The 7,753-nt window shown below is 41.5% G+C and overlaps 1 non-coding gene across 1 annotated transcript; it reads left to right on the forward strand.

Annotated features, from left to right (window-relative positions):
- Nucleotides 1–1,287: 1,287 nt before the first annotated feature.
- Nucleotides 1,288–1,390, forward strand: LOC112765300 (small nucleolar RNA R71). The gene has a single exon (XR_003183628.1). It is a non-coding gene; the product is annotated as a small nucleolar RNA R71 (small nucleolar RNA).
- The last annotated feature ends 6,363 nt before the right edge of the window (nt 1,391–7,753 follow it).

Consider the following 7,753-nt stretch of genomic DNA (forward strand, 5'->3'; position numbering starts at 1 on the left):
ACACAAGGCCTTCTCCACCATGACTTCTCCTATATGCAGGGGATTTGGAAACTGCCTGGATCCTTCAATTTCTGAGGCAATTTGTGTTGAATGATGGCACTGCATTCTTCAGTCAACAACACAGTTTCTCATTTCTCCAGCTTCTCTTCTTGGTCATTAATTCCTTTAAGAATTTTGCATAGAGTGGCATTTGCTCTATTGCCTCAGCAAACGGAATGTTGATTTGAAGCTTCTTGAAAATCTCCAAGAATCTGGAGAATTGGCCATCCTTTTCACTTTTCATCAAACGTTGAGGATATGGTGCTTGGGTGTATAAGGCTTCAGGACCTCTTTTTCTTTTTCTTTTGTTGCAGATGGTGTAAAAGATTGTCCCTGTTCCTTGTCTCTCACATTTTCTTTGCTTCATCCTTGTGGTTTCCTTTGAGATCTCCTTTAGCTTCTTTCCACTTCTGAGGGTTATGGCCTTACATTCTTCCCTTGCAATAGCCTTGGCAGCATGAGAAACGCTTGGCCCAGGGGTTTGCTTAGACAAATACCCAATTTGATTTTCTAGCTTCTGGATGGCAGCTCCTTGGTTTTGCAAGTTAGAATTTACTTCTTCCTTAAAGGCTTTCAATTCGGTTATTCTTGACCCATGGTTGCAAGCATTCCTTCTATCTGTTTAATTGATCTTGAAATTGTTGGTTCGGATTAGGTTGGGCAGGTTGATTATTTTGGCCATGATATGGTGGTTGGGAGTAATGTTTTGTGTGGCTTGGTATGATCTTTGGTTGGAGTTTTGATATGTGAATTGTTATGTTGGTTGGGGTTGTAAGGTTTGTGGTTTTGTGTTGGGTTTGCTGGTTTCCCCACCCAAAGTTTGGGTGGTTTTTCCAGCCTGGGTTGTAAGTGTTGGAATGTGGATCATATGGTTGCCTTTGTTGATTTCCCACATAGTTGGCCTCTTCCCAATCACCTCCTTCAGTGCTTACTTCCTCTTGATCTTGTGTGTGTATTGCAGCCACTTGATTTGTTTTTAATTTCCTGGTGAGCTCTGCTAGTTGCTTGGCAAACACCTTGTTTTGGGCTAGAATTGTATCAACATGGTTCAGCTCCATGACTCCCTTAGTGTTGTGTCTCTCTGAAGCATAGTAGTACTCATTCTCAGCCACTGTCTCAATCACTTCAATGGCTTCTTCCACAGTCTTTTTCCTGTTCAATGAACCTCCTGAAGAATGGTCTACAGCCTTCCTTGATTCATAAGAAAGTCCATCATAGAAAATATGTAATTGCACCCAGTCATGGAACATGTCTGGTGGGCATTTCCTTGTCAAATCCTTGAACCTCTCCCATGCCTCGTAGAGAGTTTCACCATCTTGTTGTCTGAAAGTTGAACCTCAGATCGAAGCCTATTGACCTTTTGTGGGGGGTAGAAACGTGCCAGAAACTTGCTTTCCACCTCATCCCAGGTTGTTAGGCTCCCCCTTGGGAATGATTCAGCCACTTAGCTGCCTTGTCCCTAAGTGAAAATGGGAACAAGAGCAGTTTATAGGCATCTTCCTGGACTCCATTGGACTTCACAGTGTCGCAAATTCTCAGGAATTTTGTGAGATGTTGGTTTGGATCTTCATTAGCATCCACCAATGATCTTCCACCAGTGATATTAGATGTGGTTTGAGTTCAAAATTGTTGGCCTGAATGGGTGGTTTCTGAATGCTGCTACCACAATTCCCAGAGGTTGGGTTTATGTATGAACCAAGAACCCTCCTCTCGGGATGGCATTGTTTCCATCAGCTCTCTCATGGTTGTGAACTTCTCTATCCATGTTAAGGTCTAGAGCTTCCTCAAATTGTCCTCAGATTCTCCTTCAGATTCTTCTTCTCCCAGTACTCTCTTCCCTCTTGCTTCCCTTCTAAGTTTATGAAGGGTCCTCTCTGGTTCGGTATATGGAGGAGTTGATGTCTTTCCTCTCCTACATGTCATACAAGAACACAGCACAGGCAGCAAACAAGTGAAATACTCTTGGTTAATGGAAGAGTATGGTTAGAGCAGTTGAGGAATTAATTCAAATAGTTAGTGAGTCAGTGAGTTAGTTGCTTGAATTTAAAGGCATAAAGAAAGAAAGCAAGTAACAGAGTGCAAAAATTAAAATTCAACAAGTAACTTGAACTGAATTAACAAAACAAGAAAAATGCTCAATCTAGTTAACTTCCAATTTGAGAATTGTCAATCGAAAACCAATCCCCGGCAACGGCGCCATAAACTTGATGCTACGATTTTAGGAAATTGCACGATCGGCAAAAATTCCTTCCGGCAAGTGCACCGGTTATCGTCAAGTAAAAACTCACAATAGAGTGAGGTCGAATCCCACAAGGATTGGTTGAGTGAGCAATTCGGATTAGAAGTGTGTTCTAGTTGAGCGGAATCAAAATTTAGATGAGAATTGCGGAATGTTAAATTGCATGAATTAAAGAGCGAGAAGCTAAATTGCTGAAATTAAAAAGGGATCGGGGTGATTGCATGAATTTAATTGCAGGATGTAAAGAGAAAGTGGTAGATCAGAAATGGGGAATTCATTGGGTTTCAGGAGATATTGAGATCTCTGAATCAAAACATTCTTATCCCTTCCTCAACCAATGCATTCATTGAATTTTGCTTGGCAATCTTATATGATTGGATCCCAATCCCTTGGCTCACCAATTCTCTCTAAAAACAAACAAATTCCCAATCCCTTGGTTTAAATGTTCATAAGAAGAGATGATGCTCGATCACTGATTATACCACACAGTTTCATGAACCACAATTTGGTAGGATTACATGTCACAATATCCATCCAAACCCCAATCCAATTCACTGTGAGAAAGCTTCTCTAGCATGAATCCTCCATTCCTTTCCCAAGGTTCCGAAGGATTCCAATTATGGATAGTTTCTTTCCCAAGACAACTAACCAATGGAATTAGATCGAGAAGCTTTCTAACAAAACTCAAGAGAAAAGATTGAAGAAGAAGATAAAAACTATTATTGATTCATTGAATTACAATAGAGCTCCCTAACCCAATGAAAGGGGGTTTAGTGAGTCATAGCTCTGAATTCAATTACAAAAAGTATGAAAACTAGAAAAATGATCCAAAGTCCAAAACCATCCCTACTAACTTAAACTCTATCCTATTTATACACTTTCTAAATTGAGCTTCTGTTGTGTTTCTTGGGCTTTGAGGCCTTTCCCTGATTTCCTTTTGCTTTGGGTTTATGATCCATAATCCTGATGAGGCTGCTGATCCAATTCTGTAACATTCATTGAGCCAACTTAGTGATAATCAAGTAATGACACATGACTCAACAAATTTAAATTCCAGACTCATCAATTCTTCAGGCCCAATCCCATAAACCATGATATTCAATTGGGTTTCATACCAGAGTACGTTTAAGTTAATGTTTGTGCTCAAATGCTAACTTAAACTGCAATATCTTTGGCCCAGAAACCTTTTCAAATAGTGGCGTTTAAGTTGCAGTTTAAGCTTCAGTTTAAGGTTAAACTGAAGCTTAAACGTGGAAATGGAAGAAGGCAACCCTGGAGGGTAAAGTAATCGAACACGTTTAAGCTTCAGTTTAAGGTTAAACTGAAGCTTAAACGTGGAAATGGAAGAAAGCAACTACGGAGTGTGGAATGGTCGAACACGTTTAAGCTTCAGTTTAAGGTTAAACTGAAGCTTAAACGTGAAAATGAGAAAGCAACCCTGGAGGAGAAAAAAATAGTCGAACACGTTTAAGCTTCAGTTTAAGGTTAAACTGAAGCTTAAACGTGGAAATGAGAAAGCAACCCTGGAGGAGAAAAAATAGTCGAACACGTTTAAGCTCCAGTTTAAGGTTAAACTGGAGCTTAAACGTGGGAATGCTCCCTGGTGCATTTCTCATTTCTGGCGTTTAAGCTCCAGTTTAAGGTTAAACTGGAGCTTAAACGTGGGAATGCTCCCTGGTGCATTTCTCATTTCTGGCGTTTAACTTCCAGTTTAAGGTTAAACTGGAGGTTAAACGCCAGTTTCAGCTTTTCTCAGCTTTCATGATTTTGGCGTTTAAGCTCCAGTTTAAGCTTAAACTGGAGCTTAAACGCCAGTTCCCAGCATTATATGGCTTGGCAGTTTAAGTTCCAGTTTAAGCTTAAACTGGAACTTAAACTCCACATGTGGTATTCAAGCTTCCTTTATTGATTTTGTTGCTTCCTTGTCTAGCCTCTTCTTCCCTGAAATCATCCAACCAACTGCATCAAAGTCTTGCAAAATTTCATGAGAAATCTTCTATTCATAGCATTCAAGTAATATAACTAAAAACTCATGGAATTTGCATAAAAATCATACTGTTTGGATGGTTCATTGCTTTGTTATTCATTTAACCATTCTTGGTTACTTTAAGCTCAAGAAAATGCATAAAACAACTAAAACTAACAGAAAATTGCTAGTGAAACTAGCCTAAGATGCCTTGGCATCAGCTAGTGAATGAGGTTACTTGCGAGTGAAGCAAGGGGAAAATGAATAATCAATGAGGATCATTGATGATTATGTGGGATGTGGAGGATGGTGGTGGAAGTTCTTGTTATGCCATTGGCCGAAGGGCCGTAATTGTTTATGAATTGGCTGGTTCTGGATTGAACCATGAGCCGGAATATCTGTGTATGCTATGAATATTGGCTGGTTATGGATTTAACCTTGAGCCGGATGGCTGATATGGATGTTGATCCATGGATGAGAATTCATGCATGTTTATGCTGAATTATTGATAATTGTGATTTGCACTTCCACTATCTGAGATACGAGTTTCCCTGGGTAGTAGCAGTGGCTAGTCCACTTGCTTCGGGTATGAGACGAAAAATGATGTTTATGATAAATGAGTTAATCATGGAGTTTTGAATGAATGTAACTCTGGTACCTGGGTAGTAGTAAGGGTTGGGGTTCGTCCCACTTGCTCCAGGTTAATGTTTGAGATTTGATAACAATGAGGATTGATAATATGAATTGAGATTGAATGAATATATGCTTAAGATACCTGGGCAGTAGCAAGGGTTGTGGTTTGTCCCGCTTGCTCCGGGTTAATGCTTGAGATACCTGGGCAGTAGCAAGGGTTGTGGTTCGTCCCACTTGCTCCAGGTCAGAGATTGTGATACCTGGGTAGTAGCAAGGGTTGTGGTTCGTCCCACTTGCTCCAGGTTAGAGACTGTGATGCCTGGGTAGTAGCGGTAGTAGTGGTGATTCCACTCGCTCCAGGTTGAGCTGTTAAACACCCGCCTGGGTAGTAGCCGCAGTAGTGGTTGTTCCACTGGCTCTGGGCTGAGCGGGTAGTAGCAAGGGGGTTGTAGCTCAAACCTACTTGCTCCGCAAGGGGTGTTTCTGTCCATGGTTAGCTACCAGGACGTGTCGGGTTGGCTATATAACCGACAGATGATATCATCAGCCATAGGGCAGGCATACATCATTTGCATATGTTTGAATTGTTTGGGTTTGCCTATTTGTTTTGGATTTCTACATTATATATGCTATGTTACCTGATTATGTGCTACTTGTTCTACTTGTACCTTATTTGTGTATTACTTGTCTGTATTGCTTGTGTTTGTACAACTGAGAGATCCATCATGTTGGTATCGGTGTATGTTGAGGGTTGTTCTTGATGAGATGAATTGATAATGCGGATGCATGATGATGATGATTTTTGAATGAGATCATTTGAGCCCCCTGGGTAGACGCAGTGATGTGATTTCACTAGCTCTAGGCGAGGGTATGATGTATTGATATAGAGTTGCTGAGGCAGAATAACTGGTGATGGTTTTGCTTATGATTCTGAGTCTGATTCGTGGAGTAATCAGAAAGTTGGGAAACATGTGTAATATGAACTAGATTTAGTATTCCCTCACGACAGATGCCTATTTATGGATTAGTGAGAATCTAGGCTGGATACTTGGTGAAAAGGAGTTTAGGATGCTTAGTGAGTTTTTATTGCAGTGCATTGTATTTATTTGGCACTTTTACCGTACTGGGAACCCATGGGCCCGGGGTTCTCATTCCGTATATATATTTTGTTTTTCAGATACAGGTCCAGGTGCTCAGAAGTGAGCTGTGGTTCGTCTGAGAGCCGGCGAAGATATTTATTTTCTCTACTTTGTGTTTTGCTTAGAATCTCTCCACCTTTGTTTTGAAGATATTATATTATGTGTTGAACTCTTTTGGAACTTGCCTATAGAGGCTCTTATGTTTCCTTTGGGAGAGATTAGGATGTACTGTTGTCAACTACTTTCATATTGTACCCTAGCCGGCCTAAACTTCGCGGGTCGCGACTAGTGGCTATTTACTTATGTTATATATATCTATCTGTTATCTATCTCTTAATCTCCTTTATGCCTTGTCCGTATATCGCTTTCGGCTTCGCGGTTTAACTTTTCGTTGTCGAAACGTGAGTGATACGTCTTCGCGATTTTATTTCTACTCCTTTCAGGCTTCTCGATTAATACTCCTTTCGAAATTACCTATATTTATATATTAAAAATCCACCTGAGAGTCGTACCACCGTAATATCATTGACTTATGACTCGAGCATAAGGATTTGAATATTAGGGTGTTACATTATGGTATCAGAGCAGTTCGTCCTCGTGAGCCTGAGGGATGGAACTGCTTATGCTTCAATGCATACTCTGAGTCTGTGCCTGTGCTAGTTAGGGTATCTAACCGATACATCTAGCATGAAGTCCATGAGTGTACCTTTGGTACTTTGAAGCACTATACTTCCGATATTGAGACTGATCAACTTGATATCGATTGTTTGGTGTGTATAGGAACCAGATGGCACCTCATGGACCCGGTCGGGGACGTGAGAGAGATCGTACTAGTACACAGGAACCGGAAATCAACTCGAATAACCCGATAAACCTTATGGCGGCATTGGAGAATATGGCTGCTTCTATGCAGGCCACTACGGAGGCCCTTGGGCAACAGATAAACAATAATGGCAATGGCGGAAGGGAAGCTCAGGGCCCGATGACACTGGCAACTTTCTTAAAGGTTAACCCACCAAAGTTCAAGGGAACCACCAATCCGACTGAAGCTGATACTTGGTTTCAAGCCATGGAACGAGCACTGCAAGTGCAGTTGGTGCCTGAAGAGCAGCGTGTTGAATTTGCTACCTATCTGCTCATGGGGGAAGCATCGCATTGGTGGCAAGGGGCTCGACGTCTCCTGCAACAGGGGAATGATCCTATCACTTGGGATGCCTTCCAGGTGGAATTCTATAAGAAGTACTTTCCAAATTCCGCCAGGACAGCCAAGGAATTGGAGTTACTACAGTTGAAGCAAGGTGCTATGTCCGTATCTGAGTATACAGACAAATTTGAGGAGCTATTCAGGTTTTCCCGCATGTGTCATGGAGCTCCGGAAGACTTCGAGGAATGGAAATGCATTAAGTATGAAGGAGGGCTTCGGAGCGACATCTTAAGTTCAGTGGGACCAATGGAGATCCGAACTTTTTCAGAGTTAGTGAATAAGAGTAGAATTACTGAAGAGTGTGTGAAAAGGAGGGTTGCAGAGGAAGGAAGTCATAGAGAGCACAACCAAGAATTCGCACCAAGGGGTCAAGAGTTTAAGGAGAGGGGATACATACAACACTTTCCCCAAGGACGGAATAACTTTGCGACGAGTAAGGAGTCCCAAAGGAATGGTAAGGGAAAACGGGCAGCGGCTGCTTCTAATGTTTTGAGCTGTCAGAGGTGTGGAAGTCATCACCTAAATAGGCCATG

The sequence above is a fragment of the Arachis hypogaea genome, chromosome 2, assembly GCF_003086295.3.
Source record: "Arachis hypogaea cultivar Tifrunner chromosome 2, arahy.Tifrunner.gnm2.J5K5, whole genome shotgun sequence".
In the NCBI taxonomy this organism is placed as follows: Eukaryota; Viridiplantae; Streptophyta; class Magnoliopsida; order Fabales; family Fabaceae; genus Arachis; species Arachis hypogaea.